At 37.2% G+C, this 26,929-nt stretch overlaps 1 protein-coding gene across 1 annotated transcript in view; it reads right to left on the bottom strand.

The window, feature by feature from the left end:
• LOC122814238 (dynein axonemal heavy chain 5-like) overlaps positions 1-26,929 on the bottom strand; it is a 3,525,594-nt gene that overhangs the window by 1,992,449 nt on the left and 1,506,216 nt on the right. The gene's annotated exons all lie outside the window — the stretch shown is intronic.

Below are 26,929 nucleotides of genomic sequence, written 5' to 3'. Positions count from 1 at the left end.
TGCTACAGTACGCTGTCCACCACTGTACAGTTTCAGAAACACTTGCATGGCCTTCTGTATAGCACAAGTAGATTTGCTCACAACAATCTGTAAATTATAAGTAACTGATTTGGAAGCAATTCCTGACACCTAGAGGAACTGCTATCCATGCACAAACCCACTACAATCTGTAATCTCTGAGTTCTTCCTTGCTGCAAGTATCCAGAGCGAGGCTTCCCATAATATCTTGCTTGACACCACAGATTTTACTGCCTACAAGAAACCCTGTCTTGTTTCTTGTTCAAAATTAGACTGCAGAAACTCCTTGAAAAATCACTTGCAAGTATAGAGATTTACCATGACCTTACGAGTCATCCTTTTGTTTGCCTATTTCTAAGTTTGGATTTGTTAACTGAGGGTAGAGCACTGGTATATATGGACCTCCAAATACGTATGTCTTTCCTAAAGTTAATGGAATAGTAGGTTTCAATTCTGTGAGGACGTTTTGTGTATTTTTTGCTCTGTTATACTTTACTGTGTACTAATTATGTGCAATATTCTCACTGAAGCTGTGGTCCTTAGGTACTCCAGTAAAGGCCCACAAGTTTATTGGACCTGCTTAGTAAGTAAAATGCAATATATAAATGTTTGATGTTTTATATAATAAATGTATGACTCTAACATTATATATAATGTTTACTGCACAACACTTTCATTTAAGGCTCGGTTTTGACAAACTTTAATTGAGAGACAGTTAAAAAGTGCACGGGCAGGAAAGTAGTGACATCAGTCTTGTATTCACAGCTTGTCCAACGTCAGACGTAAAGAGAACGAGCATGAAAATAATGGCTCTGCTACAAACAGTTATCCGTACGTACTAGTTAGGTCAGCTGCCTTCTAGGCCATCTTAAGGCCTCTGCAATTTCCCAAAGGTGAGAGTCAAACCATGTACCTTGTCTATATTAGGTAAACATTTTTACCATTTAGCCAACCTTCTCCTAAACTAGCTTGCAGCATGCTTGCTCAAAATGGCAAGTGTTCTAACTTCCAGGAGCTAGGACCTATTTAATTACCTATCCCATTCATCATCCAATCCTAGTACACTATAGTGCCCTACCATAGCCCTAATTCGAACACCAAAATCCCACTTTTTCTCTAGCTCTAACGTCAGTCCTCACTCCCTAACCTTAAAACTCACCTCTGACTCCCTAAGCCTGAATTCTGCAATCACTCCCTAACCCTAAAACTTCACTTCTCCTTAAATCTATTTTCTTGATCTCTCCCTAAATCTAAAACTCCACTCCCTTTCCTTACCCTTAAACTTATTGCTTTCTAAACCTAAGGCACTACTCCCTGTCCAAAAACATAAATTCCCTTAGCTCTCCCTAAACATACAACTCCACTGTTACGCCCTAACCTAAAAACTCTGCTCCCTAACCCTAACACTACCTTTCTAAACCCTAAATCAAAATTCCCCACTTTCTGAAAACCTAACCAGTATTCCTACCCAAAAAAGGGTTTGAGCAAGGTGTGACAGCTCTACTCTTTTAACATGATTGCTGCACCCTACCCAAACTCTTTATTTTGAGCCCAAGTGGCAGCTTGTGTGAAATAAAAGACACACGAGTTCCTGGCTGTGAAGTGGTGGTATTGAAGTTCTTGGGACTCAAGCACTTGCACAAGACCAAAAAATAATGTTTTTTTTCAAATATATACATATCTATGTCTGATTACCTAATGAAAAAAATGAATGATCATGTGAGTAAAAGAAATGAATAAACAAACAACAACAGAAATATAAAACACTGATTTGTGCAGGGGCAAGCCCACTGCAGCATCCATGTGGGGGCTGTGCCCCCATGCTCCCTGTTATTTATATATGCCAACTCCAGTACTGCACAGAAATGGGGAAATGGCAAATTCCCAGGTCCCACTTTACTGCAGTCTCACACATATAACAGCTGGCATTAAGATAATTCAGTTTTTTTAGTTGATAAAGTGAGTGAAAAAGAATGTTCACTCCTTCAAATGTTCACCCTTATGAACTGCAATATTTATATCTATATTTAGATTCTCTTGATACATATATATATATATATATATATATATATATATATATATATATATATATATATATATATGTATCATGGGTGTAACTCAAAGGTAGACTACACATTTGGTAGAAAGGTTTTTGTGAGTGTAATAAGAGAGAATACATAAATGAGTGGCTGAATTAAGTTTTATACAGTGTAGGTAAGCAGGAGTGCACAGGAAAATTAATGTCTGAATGAAAAAAGTGGAAGTTGTGTAGCTGTGCAAGACAAAGATATGGTATTTGTGAATATGCAAGTGTTTGTGGGTTAGGAATAGAGTAAATTTAGGAAAGAGGAGAGATTTGTTGCTCATCTTTTGTGTTTTCTGTTCTGTGTCCTTTTGTTTTGTGTAGTGGTCTATTGGAGAAAGGGATTTTAGTAATGTAATATGTATGCTTATGTTAGGAGGCAGGGTAGGGCTATGGTTAGTACACCTTACTCATGTGTGCTAAACTTAACCCCTCCCCTGCTCAACCCTAACTCTATGCATTACACTGATAAAACCCTTTTCCTAACTATAGCTCTAACAAAACAAAAACTGCTCTTATGAGTTACTGAGTGTTATGTGATTCTCTCTCTTTTTTTGTACCATTTGTCTTTCCTTCTTTCGAGTTTTGTACCTTTCATGATATAATCATATATATATATTTTAAAGCTGAATGGAACTAGTTTTGCATTCTGTTAGGCTGCAGCACTAAGCTGTCATGAAAAAAGGGGGCAATTTATGTAGTACTCAGTTTTCCCACATTTTTATTTGTCTTCCTTGATATTTGTGTTTCTTCTCTAATCCCCCTCATAGTATATAAGATTTACAGGGTAATCTCTCCTTCTGCCCTCCTGCCACAGTTTCCTGTTTTAAAACCCCAAACCCTAACTTAATATTGGCCTACTCAGAACCGTGGATTGAAAGAGTATATGTTTTCAGCCGTAATTGGCTATCAAGAGAGGTTTCTGTGAGTATCTGTAAAGCAAAAATTGCTGAATAAGAATAACAAAGTCACTGAATATAAGTTCATTACTGACATTTTAGGGATCGAGGCTAGGCTGGACCTTAAGTGAAATTATACTGTCTGTTTATGAGAACATGAAAAATGTGGATTACAATAAAAAATCTGTCCAGGCTGTATTGGGCACCATAACAGCTGATGTCTCATTAAGCATGCGTCTAATTGTGTTTACTTGAAGAAAGGTATAAGATATAATTCTTTGTAAGTCTCAGTGCTAAGCCTAACACTTGGTTAAGTACTCATCTGCTGTTACAGCTTTATGAATTTATAGAGCTATTCATATATAAATGAATTTTATGTTATTCTTAGGGTTGACTTTAGGCCAACTGGCACCCTGTGGAAAGGGCTCCACGGTAACCTCCCTGACCCCCCCCCCCACATCACCTGGTGCTCCCAGTACCCCTCCCCATCCTGGCTAACACACACTATCCATATTATTTCTCTTTTTTTTCATAGTTTGTATTATTCTTCATTTTTCTCCTGCAGATATTCTTTCATTCAACATGTTCTATCTAGGCAGACAGCACTTGGAGAACTGTGGAGGAAACCACTGCATTAAGCCAGGGGTTGGGAACCGCAGACTCCCAGAAACATGAGATGAATTTTAGAGTTTTTATAAACAACCTTTTCATTCAAAGGTGGCCTGAATGAAAACCATGCTCAGAGAAAAAAAAATAGTTTTACTCTTCAGTTTTGCCTTTTCATGCATCCTTTCAGCACATCTTCAAGATGATACTGTAATAAATAAATTAAGGTAAAGGTCTGAGGGCCATTTGGGAGCTTTTTTCCCAAACCTTTGATCCAGTAATGGCATGAACAAAAGTCACACAAAAGGGAAAGACATTTAATCCTTCTTTTGTTATTTCAAGGAAGAAATACATTCTATCCAAGGCTTAATGATCAAAGCTCACCAAATATCAGTTCACAATAAAATGAGAAGAAACATTCTTGTGAAGATACAAAAATCACATCTGGGAATTGTACGTGCCCCCCCCCCCCCACCCCATGCATACTCTTCTGTTGGTAAATTGGGATGAAACTTAAGACACAAAATGTCCACAATCATATATTTTAAGACACTGCTGTCATACATATACACCATGCCTCATTACCTCCTTACTTGCTATTCCATAAAGACAGCTACATTTTATGTACCCTTGTGATATCAGATTGGGACAAAAAATACAGATAGAATATAACATATTTGCTATCAGATATAAACTGTATGCTTCTTTACTCCCGATGTTTAACTGTGAGAAAAAATTAATGATTACAAAAATGTTTACATCTTGTTAATTCCAGACAACATAGTGTTCCTTTACAAACTATAGTGATCCTCGGTACTTACGTATTATCGCAACCACATTTTCGCGGTTGCAAAATGAGCATATCTCCACAGATCCGAGTGCATGAAACACTTCAAACTGTTATTCTACTTCTTTACAACTGCCCAAAAACTTTACATTACTTTTAGGAACAAGGACAAATTGAGAAACCCTCTCCCTGCCTTGCGTGCATTGCAGACGCACGCTTGAGGTATAATGGCTGCTATCGTCCTGTCAGTTGGGTTCTTAAGTATGTCGAATATCACTTCATGTATGAGTGTCAAATATCACAGTTTGGATGATGAATTAAATACATTTTCAGATGGTGTTTCTCTCACCAGTGTATATGCACCCACTGTAGGATTTTGATTGTTGGGGGGAGGGGCTTCATGAAAACACAAACTAAACTGTTTTCCCTATACAGCAAAGTGAAGCTGAACAGGCAATTACTGATATCCTTGTCCTGAAGAAATGCCAACTATGAGTAATGATAGGGAAGACCTACTTATAATTCAAATATTATTCTAATTCCTTATTACTGCCCCAAAACTTTTTCATTACTTTTAGGAACAGGAACAATTTGTAATGTAAAGTTTTTGGGGCAGTCCTTAAGAATTGGAATAACAGTTTGAATTATTTTCACGTGTCTGTGTTTTTCTTCTCAGCATTCCTTTCCTCCCAGTTAAACTACTCCTTCCCTCAGTAACACAGCAGCCCTTGCCAATTGAAGCGTGTGTAATGCACACAAAACAGGAAGAAAACTTGCACGATCATTTCTCTTCCTGAATGTAAGCCAAACTGATTTTTTATCAGTAAGGGAGTAAAATAACATCTTATGGTGTTTCCTACACTGGTTTTTACTGCAGCATGTGAATTTTGCAACCGTGAAAATCTGGTTGAGATAATGTGTAAGTACCACATCCTCCAAGTACCCCTCTGAAGTTTGTGAGGAAAGTTAAATAAATAATGACCATACTGTCCCCAGCCCAACAGAAGCTACAATGGCTTCTGAGGTTTTGGAGGAATGTTAAAGATTACAATAATGTTTCCATCTTGTTAATTATAGACAACATAGCAAACTATAGTGATGCTGCTCTTCAAAATTTCCCTTAGAACTAGCCAGTTTTTTTTAGTTTTAGCACTCAAATCTGTTTCTTTGAGCTCAGCACTTGTTCAGAACTTGTAAGCACTAAATAAGCTACAAATTACTACATCACTAAACTTACCTCACTTGTCTAGAGCAAAAATAGATTTTAGTACTTAATAAATAAGCACCTATCCAGGCATGTCTAAGAGTCAGCTCCCGGTGTTTTCTCCTGTCTACCTGATGAATATGGGCATCTTGGGGCAATGCAGCAATTGCCTCATGTACAGGGAAAACCCTCTCCCCTTACCACCCAACATTACAACCTGTGACAGATGCACTTATATAGCCAAACTGGAAGCAAAGCTCTTTTCACCCAAGACTGGACTAGATAGTCAAGAGGAGAGGATAAACACTTGCATTACACCACACTCATCACATAGTCCCTCAAAAATTACACCACCAAAACACACACATAGAAACACAAAACACACACCTACATTCATGAAGGTTCTCAATAAAAATCTGCCCAAGCAACAGGGACCTACAAATCAGAAACGCAAGCAACCTCCACCCCCCCAACACAACCCAAATGACACAGTCCACAAACTCAGTGTGCCATTCAACCACAGTCCATAAGGCATAATAAGGTACCCAACACTTTAGTCATAGGTGACTCTATAGTCAGGCCCACTGATCTTCCACTCACCAGGCTAAACAAGGAGAAAGCTACTGTCAGCTGCCTGTCGGGTGCCAGGATCTGCCACATAATGCACACACTCAGGTCACTCCACAACAAGTACAAATATGATTCTGTCATTGTCCATGTTGGTGTGAATGACCTGAGATGTACCTCCCTGGACTACATGAAAAGAAACATAAAGGAGCTGTCTGATCTTGTAGCCCAGTCAGGTATGATCCTAGCCCTGAGTAGCATCCTGCCATCACCCAGAATGATACCACAGTACAAGGACAAAATGACTGAGTTCAACAATTGGCTAAGCTACTGGTGTCATTCTAAGGGGATCCAGTATCTGTCTGCCTGGGATGACATGATCAGCAGACCATGATGCTTTACCAGAGATGGCCTGCACCTGTCGTCCTTGGGATTCCAGATACTGGCTAAGGCTCTTGCCACCCCTACAGTGCCTTTTTAGGCAAGGTTCAAATGACAAACTCACCACTGTAACAGGTACAAGCAAGCAAAATCTGAGGGTAATGCTACTCAATGCAAGAAGTCTAAACCACAAAATGCACTCACTCGAGGGACTCCTTAAAATGGAGAACACCGACATCTGTGCAGTGACAGAAACCTGGTTCAAGGCTCCAGAGAGTACCCCTTCATTACCAGGCTATAATTCATACCACACCTTTCGGCCTCCTAACCTGGACCAAAACACTAAAGGCGGAGACGTGTCCATATTCATTAAGGATATCCACACCTCCAAGTTAGTTGCTCAGCATAAAGCATCCAAGATTATCCAAGTGCAACTAACTCTGGGCAAGACCACAATCCAAATTGTAGCTTTCTAGAGATCCCCCACCTTGCCTCAGGATTCCCACTCATCATTTCTTGATACACTGGAAAATATTAGGGTACAACCTAACACTATAATAATTGGTGATTTCAACTACACCACCATTAACTGGGAAAACTACTCATGTACCAACTCTTTTGCTCAACATTTTCTGGAATTCATAAATTCCAATGCCTCGGATCAACTTATCCACATCCCCGCCAGGGGCAGCAATATCCTAGAACTGGTCATTACCAACATGGGCAACCAGTGTTCCACACCAGAGTTCCTCATTGGTCAGATCTGACCATAAGCTAATCATCCTAGACATCCACATCCCACCCCCACCCCCATTAGGGAAACCACCATAAAAAATTTCTCCAAAGCCAACTTCACGCTTCTTAAGACAGAAGTGGAAAACTTCATGACATCCATGCAGATGGACAATAGAGGTATGACTGTGGAATCCTACACAAATGCACTTTATAAGCACTTACATGAGTGCATGGATTGTGTAATCCCTAACAGAACCAAGACGCTATCCTCCAAAAAAAGGAAGCCAGTCTGGTGGTTCCCTGCCATAAACAAACTCTACAACAGAAGAAAGAAACTGTTGCAAAAAAGAGTAAAATCCCATGATTGGAGGAACTCAGTAAAAAGCTGAGATCCCTCATAAAATCCTCGAAAGCTAGTTACGAAAACAAAATTGTCACTGATTCTAAAGACAGCCACAAAGCATTCTATAGTTATATCAAGAATCTTAATGGCAATACTCATATCTGCTCTGAGTTACAGCACAATGGCACTAAATATACAGAACCAACTGATATTGCCAACATCCTGGCAGATAGGTTCAGTGCTAACTTTACCCCTCTCCCACCCCCTAAAGGGCCCATCTCTGTACCAGGAGAATGCAAAGTTCCTGTAATCACGGTTGCACAGGTAAAATCCACACTCTCTAAAGCCAAGAACACAGCATCCATGAGACCTGGCAACATCCCAGGCTGCATTCTACATGAGCTACAGAACGAAATGGCACCCCACCTAAGTACCATGCTCAATCATAGCCTCACCTCAGGTTTTGTGCCCACCAAATGGTGCACAGTGACCGTTATCCCACTCCACAAAGGGGGAGCCACTACGGACCCCGGGAACTACCGCCCCATTAGCCTGACGAGCCCGGTCTGCAAGGGTATGAAATGTATCATCATGGAACTTATAAACAATGACACTGGACCCCACCCAGTTTGGGTTTGTAAAAAGCAAATCATGTCTCCTAAACCTGATAGACTTCTTTGAAGCAGTCACCAAAGCCGTAGATGAGGGTAAGCCTATCTAGCTCTTGCCAACGCTTTCAACACCATCCCCCTACTCTGGAATTATTGATAAATTCAATAAATTAGGTATAAACACCTATGTCACAAGATGGGTTGCCAACTGGTTCACTGACAGAACCCCTACTGTGAAAGTAGCAGATTCCAAATCCGACTTCAGACCAGTGACAAGTGGAGTATCACAGGATTTCTGGGTCCTCTTCTGTTTGATATCTACTTCTCAGAAGTACAGGCTAACACAGAAGGTGTTTGGCTAATGAAGTTTGCAGATGACTGCAAACTAGGAGACATAATCGAAACTCCTAATGATGTGGACATCCTACAAAAGGGTCTCACTGAGACAGATGCCTGATGTCAAAGCCATGGCCTCAAGCTCAATGCCAGAAAGTGCACTGATATCCCTTTTGGTAAAAACTCTGTACCCATGAACTACCACATAGGCGGTAGTCTACTTAACACTGAAAGTCTTATAAGAGACCTTGGGACACAGGTGGACAGTAGTCTCTCCTTTGATAATCACATTGCCACAATAGTCAGGAAATGTTTCTACATGGCACACCTCATCACAAAAGGTTTGTCATACAGGAAAAAAGAGGCAATTGTTCCCCTCTACTCATCACTCATTAGACCCATCATAGAGTACAACACCCCTTTTGGTATATACCTCACAAGACATCTACAACAACTAGAAAGGTCACAGAAATACCTCACAAAGAGGATTACTAGCCTCAAACAGATGCCATACGCAGACCGTCTCAAAAGACTCCAGCTTTACTCCATTAGAATATGCAGCAACCCTGCTCCATGGCTACAAAGCACCACAAGGGCTTTACTAAAATAGAGGGATCAGGATTGGAAAACCTGGCACCAACACAAAACACCTATAACTAGGCAAGCCTACCTTGAACTTATAAACAAAGCTAAGAAACAAGTTAAGACTGACAGACAAAATCACTACACTTCCCTACAAAGAAAACATAGTAACAACCCTCAAAAATTCTGGGTCACAGTGAACCACATCGTCCAACCTGGTAAAGCAATGACTCCACCACCTAATATAGATGGTTCAAACACACATATAGCCTCTAGTTTCGATGATTACTTTATGTCTTCTATACTTAAACTAATAAACAATACAAACCCCATTAACCCCCCCTAACCTCTTACACACCAGGCTAACTCTACCTCTTTTCAGTCAAACCAGTACCAATATATAGCATCCAAAAATTCTTAGCAAAACTTAAACCAACCACCCTTGCTGCTGACAATCTTCCTGCTGAATACCTCCAACTAGCAACTACAGCCATAGCCTACCCCATCACACTGCTAATAAATAGATCTATTACTGAACGTACCATCCCAGCTTTGTGTAAAACCTCTTTCATTATCCCTCTCCACAAGGGCCGTCCATCCACCGATCTCTCCAACTATTGACCCATTGCAATCCTCTCACCACTATACAAAATCCTAGAAAGATGCATGCACCAGCAACTCCTCAACCACCTCCTCTCCAACAACCTGTTATCCAACTCACAACATGGCTTCTGCCCATCCTACAGCACCATCACAGCCCTAACTAACTTCACCAACATCATAAATACATACAGGAACCAAGGTAATCTTGTTTTTGCCACCTTTCTAGACTTATCCACAGCTTTCAATACAGTTTCCTACAATAAACTCCTAACCTGCCTCTCAGATCTCAACCTTGACAGCCTCACCCTACATTGGTTTAAAAGCTAGCTAGACAACTGCCATCAATCTGTCAAATGGCTTAACTCTCCCCCCCCCCCACTCCCAGTCACAGTCGGCATAACCCAATGCTCCATCCTCGGCCCCCTCCCGTTGAACATCTTTACAAATCAACTCCATTCCACAACTACAAATGCCAAAATAGTCCAATACTCCAACAATACATTTCTGATCTGCTCTGCATCCAACATGCAACTTTTCCAACAAAATACCCAACAATCCTTCACGGAAATAGAATTTTGGCTAAACATTTCCCAGTTAATATTAAACCCAAAGAAAACACAGCTCATGCTGTTCCACTCTACAAAAACCCAAGATGGTATATTCTCTATATCCGCAACTAACAAGACTCTCATCACCCAAGTTCCAGAAGCTAAGTTACTAGGATTCACCATTGACCAACTACTAAAGTACAGCAAAAATATATCCCTCACTGTTGCCAAAGTCCACAAAAAGCTAGGGAACCTCTATCGCTGTAAATGATACCTAACTTCAAAAGCTAGAATCACCATAGCCAGAACCCATCTGCTAGCAACTATACTATATACATGTCCAGAATTAACAAACCTAAATAAAATTGACCTTAACAAACTCTCTACATGCTATAACAAAATCACCAGATTCGCTACCAAACACTAGATCATGCTCCCACCACTGCCAATCCCTAAATAAATGACACTGGTTAAAATTCCCAAATCTACTACAATACCACCAACTCAACCTGGTGCACCATATCTTATACTATCCTGAAAAAATCCTGTCCTGTCCAGCATCATAACCTTCTAGAATTAAATAGGCAGTTGCGATCTACTAACAAAGGGGTCTACTTTATGTGCTCGAAGTCCGAGAATATCGAATACGATATTCTCAACATGAGTACACTGAAAGCGCAAGACATCGAAAATGTAAACGGAAATCTCCGTAGGTGGTGATTTCCATTTACTTCAATGTAGTGCGATCTTGGAGTTGGTATATTTAAGTAGTGGGGCGTGTGGGGGTTGCAGCCCCCCATGTGGGGGGTGCAGGGGGGCTTGCCCCCCTGCCTACACTAGTTTAAATTTTTTGTATTTTTTTTTTGGACTTCGATTGTTTAATAGTTCAATGCATATGGTTCGATCCATATGCATTAGATCTATTAAACTTTTGAGGTCCTAAAGTAGACTCCTAACAAAGCTCTAATAGAAAATATCCAGTGTAAAAATAGCTCGGACAAATCTCTCTTTACTAAGTTGCAAAAATCTGGAATACCCTGCCTCCTGACCTCAGACTACAAAAATGTGCAACCACCTTCAAAACCCAATTAAAATCCTACCTATACACCGACCTCTTATGTATCTGCAAAGGTCCTCCCTTAACTCCCATCCTGCTGAAAGAGGGTACCCACTATGCTTTAGTCAAACACATGATACTGTATTACACACTCTCTCTTTGTACATACTGTAAATATTGTTTGTATACATACACTATACTAAAATTCTGCATGTCTATAATGTGTGAGAACACATGACTGTACTTATCTCTGTATCATTAGCATATTAACATTTCTACATGTGTACCTTGATTGATATTATATATATTGTTCATACTGTGTAACTTTTTTCTGGAGCTTTTCTCCCCAGGACTCTGCTGAAAATGGACACTAGCTGTCCAGCCAGACCATCCTGGTAAACAAATGTTAAATAAATAAATAATTGGTAAAGACAATTCTCTTAAGAATCTTCAGAATTTATGATGGTTAATAAAATGCCATCTGTTAAAAGTTTAAGTTTAAAATTTATTTTAGTTATTATTTAACTCAAGGCCATTTTTCCAATTTTCTGTAATAGAATTCTATTGCCGAATTGAAAAGAGTTGAAGATAAGGGACAATACTGCCTTTTTTTTCTCTTGTTAATGGGATTTCTTGTGAAGAAAATGGAGTCAATTTCACATAAGCTTTATTATCTTTATATGTATTAGCTAAAAAAGACATAAACTGAACAAGAAATATAAGCATAACTTTTCAAAAGCTTTTTTGATGTCCAAACTAATAATTCATACTTCTTGATAGTTATTTTTTTAAAATAGCTAACAGTGTTGTTATTCCCGTGATGTCCTGAGTTTGTCTTTTGATTATAAAGCCAGACCGATTGGAACTAGTTAAGTCTGCAATAGATTTCATTAATTTATCATATAAAATATACATAAAAAGGTTTATAGTCTATATTTAAAAAGGACATTGGTCTACATGCAAAACATTTAGAATCTTTATTTTCTTTAAGAATTGGAATGATTAAAGAGTACTTCCAGAATGGTGGTAGAATCCCTTCAGATTGTACATCTAATGTAACTTTAAGGAGAAAGTGTTATAGTTGGATATGTAACAGTTTCATTCTAGTGTTAAACCATCTATTCCTGGGCAGATGTTATTTTTTTAAATTATTTTATTTTGTTCATTATTTCATTGAAATATATTTGAAAAGTCAAGTATTTTTTATTTCTGGAGATAACCTTTTTTATTTGCTCTGACTTACATAATTATTTATATTTTTTAATGTCTGAAACAAAACTGAGTGTTGGTTTAAAGACAGATAATTACCTAACTAAGAATCTTTCAAAACTCATCTTTTCTTACACTTATCCTCCAAATAAAAATGTCCTTGCTTTCACCCTACATTAATCCTAGGAACTTTCTCCACCTTGACCTCGATACTCTAGCACCAATCTACTATATACTCTCTCAATTCATTTCTATGTTCCTCCTATATGGTTTTAGCTGACGTTCAGTTGACTGTAAGTATGTAAATACTGTACATATGTAATAAAAAAAAAAATGTATTTTTTGTAGACTCTGCACGTCAGAGCTTATTGACTACTTTGGACATTGTGTATTATGTATTATGTAACCTGATTGTACTTAGAACCCAAAGGAAAAACAAGCAAAACCAAGAAGAAGGATAAATCCAAAGCAAAGAAGCCGAACCAGGATACTAGTTGATACTTTATTATGAACAAACAGAAGTTAAAAACAAGCACTTTCGCTCGGTTGTTACCGATCTTTATCAAGTTAAAATAAAAATGAAAAATGCACCAGAGAGTTTAAATATGCTCTGGTAGGTCACTAATTAACTAATTAGCATAACTGATTACAAACCAAGTACATTGAAGTCAATATTGCATTCTTACACTTAAAATCAAAAACATCAATGTGCTGTCACAAAAATTTATATAAAAAAATGTGTGTATAAAAATATATAAAAATATATTCTTTTAACCAATTCTACAAAGATTGATACAAATGAAAATAACTAACGAGTCTAAAAAACATATTAAATCAGATATTCTAATATAGAAAACACATTCAAATACAGCATTCATAGAAATACAGCATTCATGAAAAACTCAGGGTTGAATTCTCAAAAGGTATGTAGTGAAGGTACATCAAAATATTAAATATATAGTGAATATAAATGTGTATACAAATACAAATAACTTGCAAAAGCAAGTGGGGTAAGAAGACAGATTACTAATTGTTGTTCCCCAAGCAGTTGTTTCAAAAACTAGGAATAGTTTCTTTATAATCGGGCCATTCTCAGTTTAAGGACACTACTTATGTTAATGTTGTCGTTCAGACCGGGGTATCTGCCTGCATCCAACTTAAGTTGCCAAAGGAGTTCTTTGTACTCAAGAGTTGTTTCCCAGTCTCCTCCCCTGGCATCCGGCATCACTTGCTTTAGTAAAATAAATTTAAGGTCAATATTAGGGCAAGAAAGGGAATGTTTATAAAATGCATTTGATTCCTTATGTTTGCCTATGTCGTAAAAATGCTCATATATTCTTTTCCTAAGTGGCCTCTCGGTTTTGCCAACATAAAAACTGGAACAGGTGTTGCAGAAACCTAAATACACTACTCCTTTACTTCCACAATTATAATAACAATAGGATTTAATGTTAAAATGTTAGAATGCAATATTGACTTCAATGTACTTGGTTTGTAATCAATTATGCTAATTAGTTAATTAGCGACCTACCAGAGCATATTTAAACTCTCTGGTGCATTTTTCATTTTCATTTTAACTTGATAAAGCTCGGTAACAACCGAGCGAAAACGCTTCTTTTTAACTTCTGTTTCTTCATAATAAAGTATCAACTTGCATCCTGGTTTGGCTTCTTCATTTTGGATTTATCCTTCTTCTTGGTTTTGCTTGTTTTTCCTTTGGGTTCTAAGTCACGCTCTTCTCCCATGGCTGACGAAGCTGAACCAGCCAACTTTGCTGAAACCCCTCAGCTGCTGAAAGATAATCGTGAGGATGGTCCAGTGACTCGCACTGAATTTAACCAAGTACTTTCAATGTTAACACAGCTCACTAATCTTTTAAAAGAAAACAATGGCTGTAACACCTCGATACCTGGGAATCAACAGCATGCTTTGGATGCAAGGAGGAAATCCCCACCGGTTACTGCATGTGGAACCACTAGCGGCTTGCACTCTTCACTTCCGGTAAACCCGAGCACACTAAGGGCATCTGACCGTGGACATGCTGAAAGTATGCATTGCTCACAGAACAGCAGACTTGATAAACAGCCCAAGGACTTTAATTTTACTACATGGGCAGGCCGACAATTCACACTTAATCAAGGTACTGTGTCTTCTAATGATTATAACAATATTGAACAAGACTTCAGTGAATTGAGAGATAAACTTTATGCTTATAAAAACAACCAACTTGAGATCGACTACTTAAGGGAGTGTGTCAATGTGAAACGTGTGCCGAAGGGTTTACGTTGTTACAAGTTCCCTAATAATGTCCAGCCGGGAACTCTGTATCATAAAAAATTGTGTGAAATTTTTGATAGAGCTGGATTAGAAGTTTTAAATATGATGATCTCAGAATACGAGGCGAAAGCCGATATTCTTTTAAATGAGTTAAATTTTTTAAATAATTCCTTGGTCTCTGATAGCAATTTTTTGAGTGTGAAGTTTAATTATGACAATGTCTTTGATGAAGTTGATCAATTTTGTGTTAAAATACTTAATCACAAAATACGTAAATTAGACAGGGATTTAGCTGAATATAGAGAAGGAACAGTTTACCCTCTCCCCAATAGGACCCTGTGGGAATTTAAACACGACAGTAATAAGAACATTCAGACCAAGGGGACTGACAATTATTCTAAAACTTCTTATGAATCTCTCCATAGAAGTGAGAGGTTAGCTGAGAAAGGTAGAAAGAATTCCTCACAGGATTTTCAGCAGCCCCCCGGCAGAACGGGGGCACGGGGACAGAAACAACCCCCTAAGACTTGGAACAACAAATACAGTTAGATGACAGCCATAATGCACTTGAAACAACATCTCCTCTTAATAACAATTTTTTTACTTTACCGGGTAATAATTGTTCTATTATTAAAAAGGACAATTTTGTCATATACAACTATACGGATATGCAAGTGACAGACCATACTTTTAATTTATTTACTCGGGGTTTTCAGTTTGTTCCTTCCCGTCCTTCTAATTTGTCTAAAACTTTAGTTGAACTTAAACTTTTTGCTAGAAGTTTAAGTCTAGCACATTATTTCAAAGGGCGGTCTTACACTAATAATGGACTCTGTAGAACTAATACATTTAACCCCCCTACACACCCTTTGATTAAGCTTTTTGAAGAATTAGTCGAGAAGGACCTTAGAACTTTACATCTTTGGGGAACAAATTTACTCCCCACTAATCTAGATCAGCATGGAGTCTGGCTTATTAACCATTTTAAGAAAGAAAACATCAGGGTTATGAAACCAGACAAGGGAGGTGGAGTGGTCTTGATGTACAACTCTAGCTATGACAGTTATATTTATGACTTGTTACAAGATTCTGAACAATATGAGATTGTTTCCAGGAATCAAATACATGCTTACTGACCATTTGTTACAAGGAGCCATAAATGAAAAATTGTTTAATTATTTACATGTTGAGAAACCCAAAATACCGGTAATTTTTGGAATCCCAAAAATTCACAAAGGGCTAGACCCATTGAGGTTTAGGCCTATTGTTTCAGGAGCAGGAAGCATCACTGAACCTTTAGGTAAATTTATTGATCATGCCACAAAACAATTAGGTTCACCTCTGGAACATGTTTGCAGGGATTCATGGGATTTCCTTAAAGGTATTCAACCTTTATTTTTTCAACCTGAACGTTTCATGATAACTATAGATATTAAAGATCTATTTCCTAGTATACTGCACTCCACTGGGCTGGAGTGGTTTAATGAAGTTTTGACCACTGAAACTAGTCTCAGTAATAAAGTGACTGATCCTTTGGTTGAGTTTATGGAAATTTTGTTACAAAACAACTTTATTTATTTTAATGGTGAACTTTTCAGGCAGAAAAAAGGTGTGGCTATGGGCGCCTCCTGCGCCTCCTTGTATGCCAACGTAGTTTTGCACAAATGGGAACAGATGTTCATTTTTTCCTACCACCTGGGTCCAATATTTAACACATTGTAAGAGATACCTAGATGACATCTGCATCCTATGCAATGGCACTTTAAATCAATTTCTGGATTTCTTTCGCTACATTAACTCTACCACCTCTTTTTTAGTGTTCACCCATAACATTAGTGAAAACGAACACTATCTGGACGTCACCTGTACAAGGATTATAATAACCAAACATTCCACTCCAAGTTATACAGAAAACCAACATTCTCTAACTCATATTTGCATTTCCAGAGTAGACACACATTTTATCAGAAAAAAGGCATTGTCAAGGGTCAGTTCATCAGGGCTTCTAAGATGTGCTGTACGTCTGGTGACTTTTTAGATGAAATACATTTCTTGAAGTCCTTGTTTATTGAGAGGGGTTACCCACTTTCACTTGTCACCTCACTGGCACAGGATGTTATTGACAACAGAGAAACAAAATATCCTCCACTGCTTGGTAAAGGAGGACCTTTTAACACAGTTAATACAACTGCGGTGCCTGATATTTCTCAGAGTAGTTTCATTTATACTTATTCTCTTAATTCCTCTGAGATAGAGGAGGCGATTAGGAGGCATTGGCTCGTTTTGACCTTTCATGATGAATTTAAAGACATAATACCAGTACAGCCTAAATTTTTAAGAAAGAGAGATACTAATTTTAAAGAGTTATTTGAAAGGAAATCACTTCCCTCGGTCAATACCCGCAACTTAAGATTAGGTACTTTTAAGTGCAGGTTTTGTAAACAGTGCCACGCTATTATTAATGCCTCCACCCTCCTTATTCCCTCTAGGAATTTTAACATTAAATCCTATTGTTATTATAATTGTGGAAGTAAAGGAGTAGTGTATTTAGGTTTCTGCAACACCTGTTCCAGTTTTTATGTTGGCAAAACCGAGAGGCCACTTAGGAAAAGAATATATGAGCATTTTTACGACATAGGCAAACATAAGGAATCAAATGCATTTTATAAACATTCCCTTTCTTGCCCTAATATTGACCTTAAATTTATTTTACTAAAGCAAGTGATGCCGGATGCCAGGGGAGGAGACTGGGAAACAACTCTTGAGTACAAAGAACTCCTTTGGCAACTTAAGTTGGATGCAGGCAGATACCCCGGTCTGAACGACAACATTAACATAAGTAGTGTCCTTAAACTGAGAATGGCCCGATTATAAAGAAACTATTCCTAGTTTTTGAAACAACTGCTTGGGGAACAACAATTAGTAATCTGTCTTCTTACCCCACTTGCTTTTGCAAGTTATTTGTATTTGTACACACATTTATATTCACTATATATTTAATATTTTGATGTACCTTCACTACATACCTTTCGAGAATTCAACCCTGAGTTTTTCATGAATGCTGTATTTCTATGAATGCTGTATTTGAATGTGTTTTCTATATTAGAATATCTGATTTAATATGTTTTTTAGACTCGTTAGTTATGTTCATTTGTATCAATCTTTGTAGAATTGGTTAAAAGAATATATTTTTATATATTTTTATGCACACATTTTTTTATATACTTTTTTGTGACAGCACATTGATGTTTTTGATTTTAAGTGTTAGAATGCAATATTGACTTCAATGTACTTGGTTTGTAATCAGTTATGCTAATTAGTTAATTAGCGACCTACCAGAGCATATTTAAACTCTCGGGTGCATTTTTCATTTTTATTTTAACTTGATAAAGCTCGGTAACAACCGAGCGAAAGTGCTTGTTTTTAACTTCTGTTTGTTAATAATAAAGTATCAACTTGCATCCTGGTTCGGCTTCTTCGCTTTGGATTTATCCTTCTAACCTGATTGTACTGCCTACTACTGCATCTAGCATTTCTTAACTGTTTTGACTTTGTATTATCATCTATCACTGTATGTAACCTTGATTGTACTGCCTCTGGAGCTTTTCTCCCTGGGCCTGCACTGAAAATGGGTACTTCTTAGCCCAGTGGACTTCCCTGGTAATCAAACTGAAAATAAATAAATAAATAAAATAAAATAATACTGTGTGAACACCTCCAGACTTTCCACAATGTCAGTAATTTTTCTTATTTTTGGATTTATTATCTAATTTATTTGATAGGATTTAGACAGCAATTTTAACCTCTTTGCTAAATTACTTATATGCTTAGGTGACAGCATAAGAAACTAATTTCAGTCTTTAAAGTACTAAGGCTGTCTTATGTGAGATAATTGCAGAATATTTTTTTCTAAAGAGTTAATCTAATCTTTTTTTAGATTTGTCACATTTACTAAAGAGAGAGATTTAATAATGTATATTCTATTTTGAATAGTTAAATATTCTTTGTCCCAGTCTTTGATTTTTTCTTGTCTTATGCCACTGATTTACCATCAATGTAAACTTTAAAAGAATCACATATCATACTTTTTCTAATTTCTTGAGAATCATTAAGTTACATAAACAAATCAATTTTTGATAAAAACAAGATTCAAACTCTACATTTGACAATGTAAGACAGAATTCAGTTCAATGGAGGTAATTTGGTAAAAGGACATTATGATCGGAGATGGGATAAGGAATGTTATTAAAGTTTATTATTTCAGAAGTTAAATAATTCAAGTTCAAGATCTAATCCATTCTGCTTTTTGTACCATGTGAAAATGTGTAATGGATGAAATCCAAAGAGTTTTTATCAAGCCAATTATTGTTTTAGCTACAATGGTCAATCTTAAATTTCTATTGGAGCTGAAGTTAGAGTTATTGAGTAAACATTTAAAATCATCTCCCAAAATTAAGATACCTTTAATAGAGTTAAGAAAAACAGCTAAATGTTTTTGCCTAGATTAACCCCCATCCTGTAAATCAATACAGATTAATGTCCAAATTCTGTTATCATGTTTTATTACCATGAAGGATAGAATGCCTTCATTATCTTCATATATATAAAGAATCTGAGGCATTAATATGCTATTTTCCCATAAGATCATTACTCCTGTACATTTGGCTTTAAAAGATGATTGGGGTAGAATCATATTTATTTGGTAAAAGGTTATTACTTTCAAAAGACTTGATATCAATTTCATGAAGAAACACTATCTGTGACTTATTAGCATTTAGATATTTTAAAAGACATCTCCTTTTCTTAGGATTATTTAGACAACTGACATTTAAAGATGTTAAAGTTAAATCCATAAATGAAATTAGAATAGTGGGGATTTATATAAAATGTGTAACTGGACTATTGTATATAAAAGTAAATATAACTGATTCTCTTGTATCTGATTGGTGAATCATGCGGAATATTGCAGACATACAATTAAGATTAACATAAAGAAAGGAAACAGAGTAGCAGTTAATATTATGAAACTAAGAGATCTACTAAATTATCCTTCACAAACAAAACTCTAATCCAACAGGTAAGAAGTTAGAAGATTATGAATTAAAACTAAGGTCTGCAGTTAACATAAAACTTTATAAGTGGAGATCAGACTTTATATGACAAAACAGATGTGTAGTAATGTAAAATTCTAAATAGTTATGATTGTATTCTTAAGATTATATATGTGTGTGTATATGTATATGCATGTTTATGATGATGTTTTCTGTATTTGTATCTAATTTCTGCTATTTTTATAACTTTTTTCTCGTCACCATTATTTTTCTTTTTCCCTTTAATGCTCTCTTTTATAGTATTCATTAGATATTCTTACCATGATAAAAAAGAATATACTGCTTAATCAGATACGTCTGTTTACTTAACTTGCATATGACTGTTATTACATATGATTGTTCTAATGCATTTAACAACCTAAATATTACTTTCATAAATTTAACATCCAGATTAATTTAGTGCAATATGTCTACATGAAATAAAATGTAAAATTAAAGATACAATTGTTTAATTATATCATTATAAGTTAAAAAATCTAAGCAACTAGCAGCTTGTTAAACACAGACATTACTCTGCCTCCACACTTAGTAGCTTTGCCCCTTCACAGCATTATTATTAGTTTAATAATCAATCATTTTCCTTTTTAAATATCTTAAACAAGATTAGGAAATTATAGTATTTGAATTCTAATAAAGAGGTGCAGTAATACTAATGATATAGTTCTAGAGAATGCATAGATAATTCAACAGACTTACTATTTTGATATATGAAGATATTTAGTTAAGTGAAAATAGGATAGAATCAAGAGCCAGATAAGTATCTGCTTAGTCAAACTCAGTTTAGACTGTCATAATATCAAAGTCTGTGCATGTTTTCATCTCAGTGTTCATAGTTCTTTAATGTTTTGCATTCATGTCATAGTTTCTAATCTGTAATGCCTCACCCAGAAGTATTGGTACATAAAAGGTTTGTTTTAGTTCCAGCTATTTTAAAATTGCATCATAGTGTGTGTGTGTGTGTGTGTGTGTGTGTGTGTGTGTGTGTGTGTGTGTGTGTGTGTGTGTGCTTGTGCACATGCTCACATCTACATGTTTGTTTCACACAGCCTGTTGTTTTAGTAAGGTATCAGTATAGATTCCTGAAACCTTAAGTGCTGAACCATTTTTGTACAATACAGATAATACAACCCCTTTCTTTTACAATTTAAAGCACCCCTGCCCATCGACACACGCGTACACACACACACACACACACACACACACACACACACACACACACACACACACACACACACACAATATATGCAATTGACTTTGCCTTAAGGAAAATATTGAATTATCAGAAGGATGTTTGTTTATTTTCTGCTCTGAAAACATATTTTAAAATTCTATTTAAGTAAAATAACTCTGAATAAAAGCTTTATTTTGTTTAAAGCTGTTTCTTTTTAACTGCACTCCAGTTATTTTATCAATATATTATGTTTTTATATGAGGTTTAGCAGAGATGTGAACATCTAATGTTATGGTAAGTTTACTTACTGTACTACTTTCATCATTATGATCCGTATTGTAGCCTAAGCTATATGGGTAGATTACCATAATTAAAAGAAATGGTAGGAGGAATGAGAAGGGTCCAGGAGCCCCAGGAGAATGGTCCTGGCAAAGACTGTCGTAGACTTGAAAAAGGAATTTAGTTTATAGTGCTTTGAAAAAGTATGCACAGAGGACCAAGTTTCTTCTTCTAGAATACCTATAGAATCCACTCCTTTTCAAAAAGCCATAGTTGAAGCCAAGACCCTAGTATTGTAAACCTTGACCCTACATTGAATAGTTTTGTTGTGGTGGGAATAACATAAGGTAATAGCCTGAGTCAACCATTTGGAAATAGTCTGCTTGATACAGGTTGCCCTTTCTCCTTACTTTCAAAAGAAATGAATAACTGATCAAAAGTTCTGAAAAATTTTGTTCTATCAAGATAGTACCTAAATCATCCATAGACAGCCAAGATAAGAAGTGTCCTTGTCCTTTATTTTTAAATTCTTGAAAGAAAAACAGGGGTATGGACAGACTGGCTTAATGTAAACTCAAACACCACTCCTGGTATAAAAGAAGGATTACTTCTCAAAGAAACCCTATCTTTTTGAAAAAAATAGATAAGGGGTGGCCCACCATAAGTGACTGCAGCTCACATACTCTCATTGCAGAGGCCAGAGCAATTAGTAAAGCAGTCTTTCATGTTAAGAACCTAAAGTCAGCCTGATAAGCTGGTTCAAACAGGGCAAGGTTGAGCTTCTGTATCACAAAATTAGGATCCTAAGGAGGAGCCACAGGCCTTCTGGAAGGCTTCATATGCAGAACCCCTTTTGAAACAATTTTGACATTGAAAAAGGTAGATCTATGGTATAAGAAATGGCCAACAAATGAACTTTAATAAGACAGCCCATGGGATTATAACTCACACAAATGCTGTAAAAAGAGAAACACTAGCCTGGAATGGATATTGATTCTTTTATTGGCCTCAACAAGAAAACATGTTTCTATTTAATAAGTGATTTTCTAGTAGCAGACTTTCTTGTCACCATTAATACTTGTTGCACATACTCCAAAAATAGGTGTTAAAGCCCTATCATCCAATCAGTCAAGTTGCAGTTGTATGGGGTCAGGATGTATCAAACACCCTTGTGTAAGTAAATATAATATGTGAGGAGCTTGTGGTAAGTTCCCCTGGCCAATTCCAAAAGAGAGGAGAACCATTGTTGCCAGGGACAAAAAAGGGAGTCACCAAAATGATCTCTGGGGAGTCCTTCTGAATCTTCAGATGTATCCTGGAAATCTATGGAAAAGCATATAGGAACATTTCTGTCCAAGGAAAAGGAAAGGTATCTATTTTCCAAGCCTTTTTGCATGGGTATTTAGAACAAAATTTTGCTAGTTGATTATTTGCAGAAGAAGCAAAAAGATCCACTTGAAGTGTTCCCCACTGATGAATCAAGTCTTGAAAGACACCCCTCCTAAGATGAGTTTTCATCTATAAGTGTCTGCCCTGCAATGTAGTTTTGCTTTGACCAGATGGCAGATGTCTGTAAAGTGAGATTGTGTTTTAATCCCTACTACCATGGCTAGTCTGCACAGGAGGTAAGGTCTGGTTACCCCTTGGTGGTTATATACATCACTGTGATATTGTCTGTAAGCACTTGAAGAGGTCCCATAATGTCAGATGATTTCCAGAGTGGAGAGCTTTTAAAATTCTAAAAATTAAGGTTGCAACAGCATGTGCTTTTTCCCAAACTTGTCAAAAGTCTTCCCATCCTTGCCAAAAGGAGAGGAATTAGAATTAGCAAAGTGTTTAGCAGCAGCTGGATTCACTAAATCAATAGCTGCTGGGTCAGATCTGGTACTGAAAAATTGATGAGCTTTATATAATATCGCTGATTTTAGGGCGCAGCAGGCTGATTTGTCAGGGAAGTCACAGGCTGTGACAAAAACATTCTCCAAAGCTGACAAATCTGGAGGGATAGATGACGGTTTTGGAAATTACAGTTCTAGCAAATCATAATATTTTCTGAGGGACTAAGAAACCTCACTACTCCCCCACTGAAAACATAGATTCATCCTGGAAGTAGCCTCAGAGCAAGACAATCCTTTCCACAGAGAATCAGGTATCACACTCTCTACAGAGTCTGAATAAGAAACTTGAAGAGAAAAAAATGCATTTGTACCTGCACATTTCTCTATATGTTCATTCTCTTGAATCTCTTAAGGAAAAGAGGAATACCTTTCTCTTTATGAGAAACAGCTGCAAAAGAAGAGTTAAGACCCTGTACAAGACTCTGAGCCAAGCATAATAAATTACTCTTGTCCAGAGTAACGGATACAGGAAAAGACAAATGTATGGTTTTCTGTCTCTATTTGACAGTAATTTCTGAAGAAACAAACCCAGAACTGCCAGCAACAAGTTTTCCATGGATGGGCACAAAATTCTGGCTAAGCAGCAGGAATTTTCCTGCTTGATCTCTCAAGACTGACAAGAGTGACTCTCTCTTGCCCACTGAGTGGAGCAAAACAGCCACAGAAATGTGTCTGACCTCTAATACATGATGGCTGTGACGAGTGGTCTGAGGAACCAGCTTTGGCCACATTAGAGTCATCCACCTGTGACTGAAGGAAGTTACCAGCCTACTGTGTTGGTAAAGGCTGCTTAACAATCTAGTTCTTCTTGTGGAAGGAAAAAGGTCTGACTGAGGAACCACTACATTGTTCGATGGGCAAACCAAAAACTGTGCTTGATTCCCAAGGCAGCTATGCAGCAACAGTCAGCGGAAAAAAAGTTGCAAAAAAGTAAACTTTTTCATAGAAAAACATACAGTAAAAGAGACTTTAAACACTTACCCGAGCCTCAAAAAGTAAACTAAAAAACCTTCTTCACAGAAAAAGTACATTAAAACAACTTTGAACAACTTTTTACAAGAAAAGTCAGAAAAAGTCCATGCCTGATTTAGAAGTACCTAAAGATTTAGAGAGAATCAATAAAAACATTTTTTTCTAGCTTAAAACTACTTCTTTTTCAGAAAAATTAAGTTTTCTGTGAGAAAAAAGTAAAGTGGAAGGGCTTTTTCCAAGTAGAACTGAACAGCATGAGTTGACTATTTATCTTCAAATCCCACAGATTCAGCAGATTGACCCTGATTTTGTCTCTCTGCATAGCTGCCTTGCTTAGGCCACTGTAGCAGTGATCATAATGATGAACATCAACACTTAACTCACTGTCTTCAAACACATCATGCCACTCCTTGCAACTGATGAAGAAATATGAATCTGTAATACCTGGCTTTATTGACTAACCATAACATCCAGCAATTTACCAGAAAATCAAAAAAATTATGATGGATAGAGGTAGAAAAACAGAGAGACAAAATCATTGTGACAGGATAGCTCTGAAGGGCTTGCCACCCAAACGTGAGTTTCAGTCAGCTCAGCTTAAGAAGACTAACAATTTGGGCACGGGAAAGGTGCCCTGAAGCTTTGGAAGCTGGCTGGCTGGGTGGCTGCTATAGAGTATGCAGGATATAACCCAAATGGCTTAGGCCACTGTAGCAGTGATCATAATGATGAACATCAACACTTAACTCACTGTCTTCGAACACATCATGCCACTCCTTGCAACTGCACAGAATTCGGCAGATTGACCCTGATTTTGTCTCTCTGTTTTTCTACCTCTATCCATCATAATTTTTTTGATTTTCTGGTAAATTGCTGGATGTTATGGTTAGTCAATAAAGCCAGGTATTACAGATTCATATTTCTTCATCATCATCACCCCCCTTTTCCCCATTTTCTACATGGGACTTGAGGGTTGTGTCAACTGTCACCATCTCTCTGTATTCACTGCCACTCTCTTGCCTTCTTCAACACCCATGCCTAACTGTCACAGGTCATCTCTCACTCAATCCAGCCATCTCTTTGCTGGATTCCTTCGTTTGCTCTTGCCTTCTTCCTGTCTAACTCAATTTGTCCTCACCAGATTCTCTCCTGCTTTCTGCACATGTGCCCAAACCACTGCAATCTGTTTTCTTTGACCTGTTCTGCAACTGCAGCTACTTTGGCTTTTGCTTTTATGCCCTCATTTCTTCATCTGTCCCACTGTGTGCACCATACCACCTGTCTCAGGAACTTCATCTCTATCACCTCTAGCTCCAACTGCTCTGCCTTCACTGCTCAGGTTTCTGTACCGTACAGTAGTACTAGTCACACCACTGTTTTGTACACCTTACTTTTCAGCTTTTTGGGAATTCTTCTGTCATATACTATATCCGACTCTCTGTGCCAGTCGGCTGCAGTCCACTATTGGGATAGACAGAGAAATGATGACAAAACAGCAGAAGCCAAAGTAGCTACAATTGCAGAAAAGGTCAAAGGGAACAGATTGCAGTGGTTTAGGTACATTGCAGAAAAGTAGAAGACAATCTGTTGAAGAAGATTTAGGACAGACAGTAAGAAGGTAAAAGCAAACAAGGGCATCCAGCAAACAGGTGGATAATCTGTGTGAGAGAAGATCTGAGACGGTCAGGCATGAGGGTTTAAGAAGGCAGGACTGCAGCACTGAATGCAGAGAGATGCTGACAGCTAAGACAACACCCCAAACCCATGTAGAGAATGGAGAAAAGTGGCTGATGATGAGTCAGTTGTTAATGCATACGTTTACTGGTGTTCTCTATCACAGCTGCTACTTGGCAATGAAAAAAATGAAAACAGTTATTTTTATCCCAATAAATAGTACCCGAGCCTTGAATATGTATTTTGAGCAAATAGAAAATATTACACTTTTTATAATAATTGTAGTTAAACAGGTTTAATATTTTTCAAAAATGACCATGCTTTATAGAGGCAGCTAAGAACTGCAGGCAATGACTTTTATTTCAATTAACAATAATAGTGCTAATGGATCAACTACATTAAATACATGCTAAATATTGTACAGCAGATGGCAAAGGTTACAGTATAGGAATATAGTCCTGATTTTAACTCACTGCAACTTTTCCCCATACTATACCGAGTCTTGCAGGAAAGAAAATGTTCCTAATGCTCGGGAGTGAGATATGAGAGGCAAAGGTAAACATGCGTAATTGGTAGAGCTGTTTCACCATAATTACTGACTTGCACTATATGTTGAGACATGCCTTTCACCTTGAAATCAATGGCATTGCTCATTTGATATTTAAAAAATATAATTGCCACCCTCTATGTTTTTGTAATAGTCTGGAGACTGTGTGGTATGATAATATATCCTGCTCCTCAGGGATGGGGGACACTCAACATGATTGATAAATAATGATTACTGTGATTTTTCTCTTTCCTCTTGATATATTGTAAATGTAAGATCAAAAAGTGCTATCACTGCCTATTTTACTGGTGTTATCACTACTATAGCCTAGGTTATATACTTTGTGATAAGTTAATGTATGTAACCTAAATTACAATATCAAAAACACTAATAAGACAGACAATGATGCAAGCCTTCATCAAGAAGTAGAA

The sequence above is a fragment of the Protopterus annectens genome, chromosome 1.part1 (genome assembly GCF_019279795.1).
Source record: "Protopterus annectens isolate FY-2018-M chromosome 1.part1, PAN1.0, whole genome shotgun sequence".
Lineage (NCBI taxonomy): Eukaryota > Metazoa > Chordata > Ceratodontiformes > Protopteridae > Protopterus > Protopterus annectens.
The sequence above is the reverse complement of the archived record's forward strand: the minus strand, read 5'-3'. Positions and strand labels throughout refer to the sequence as shown.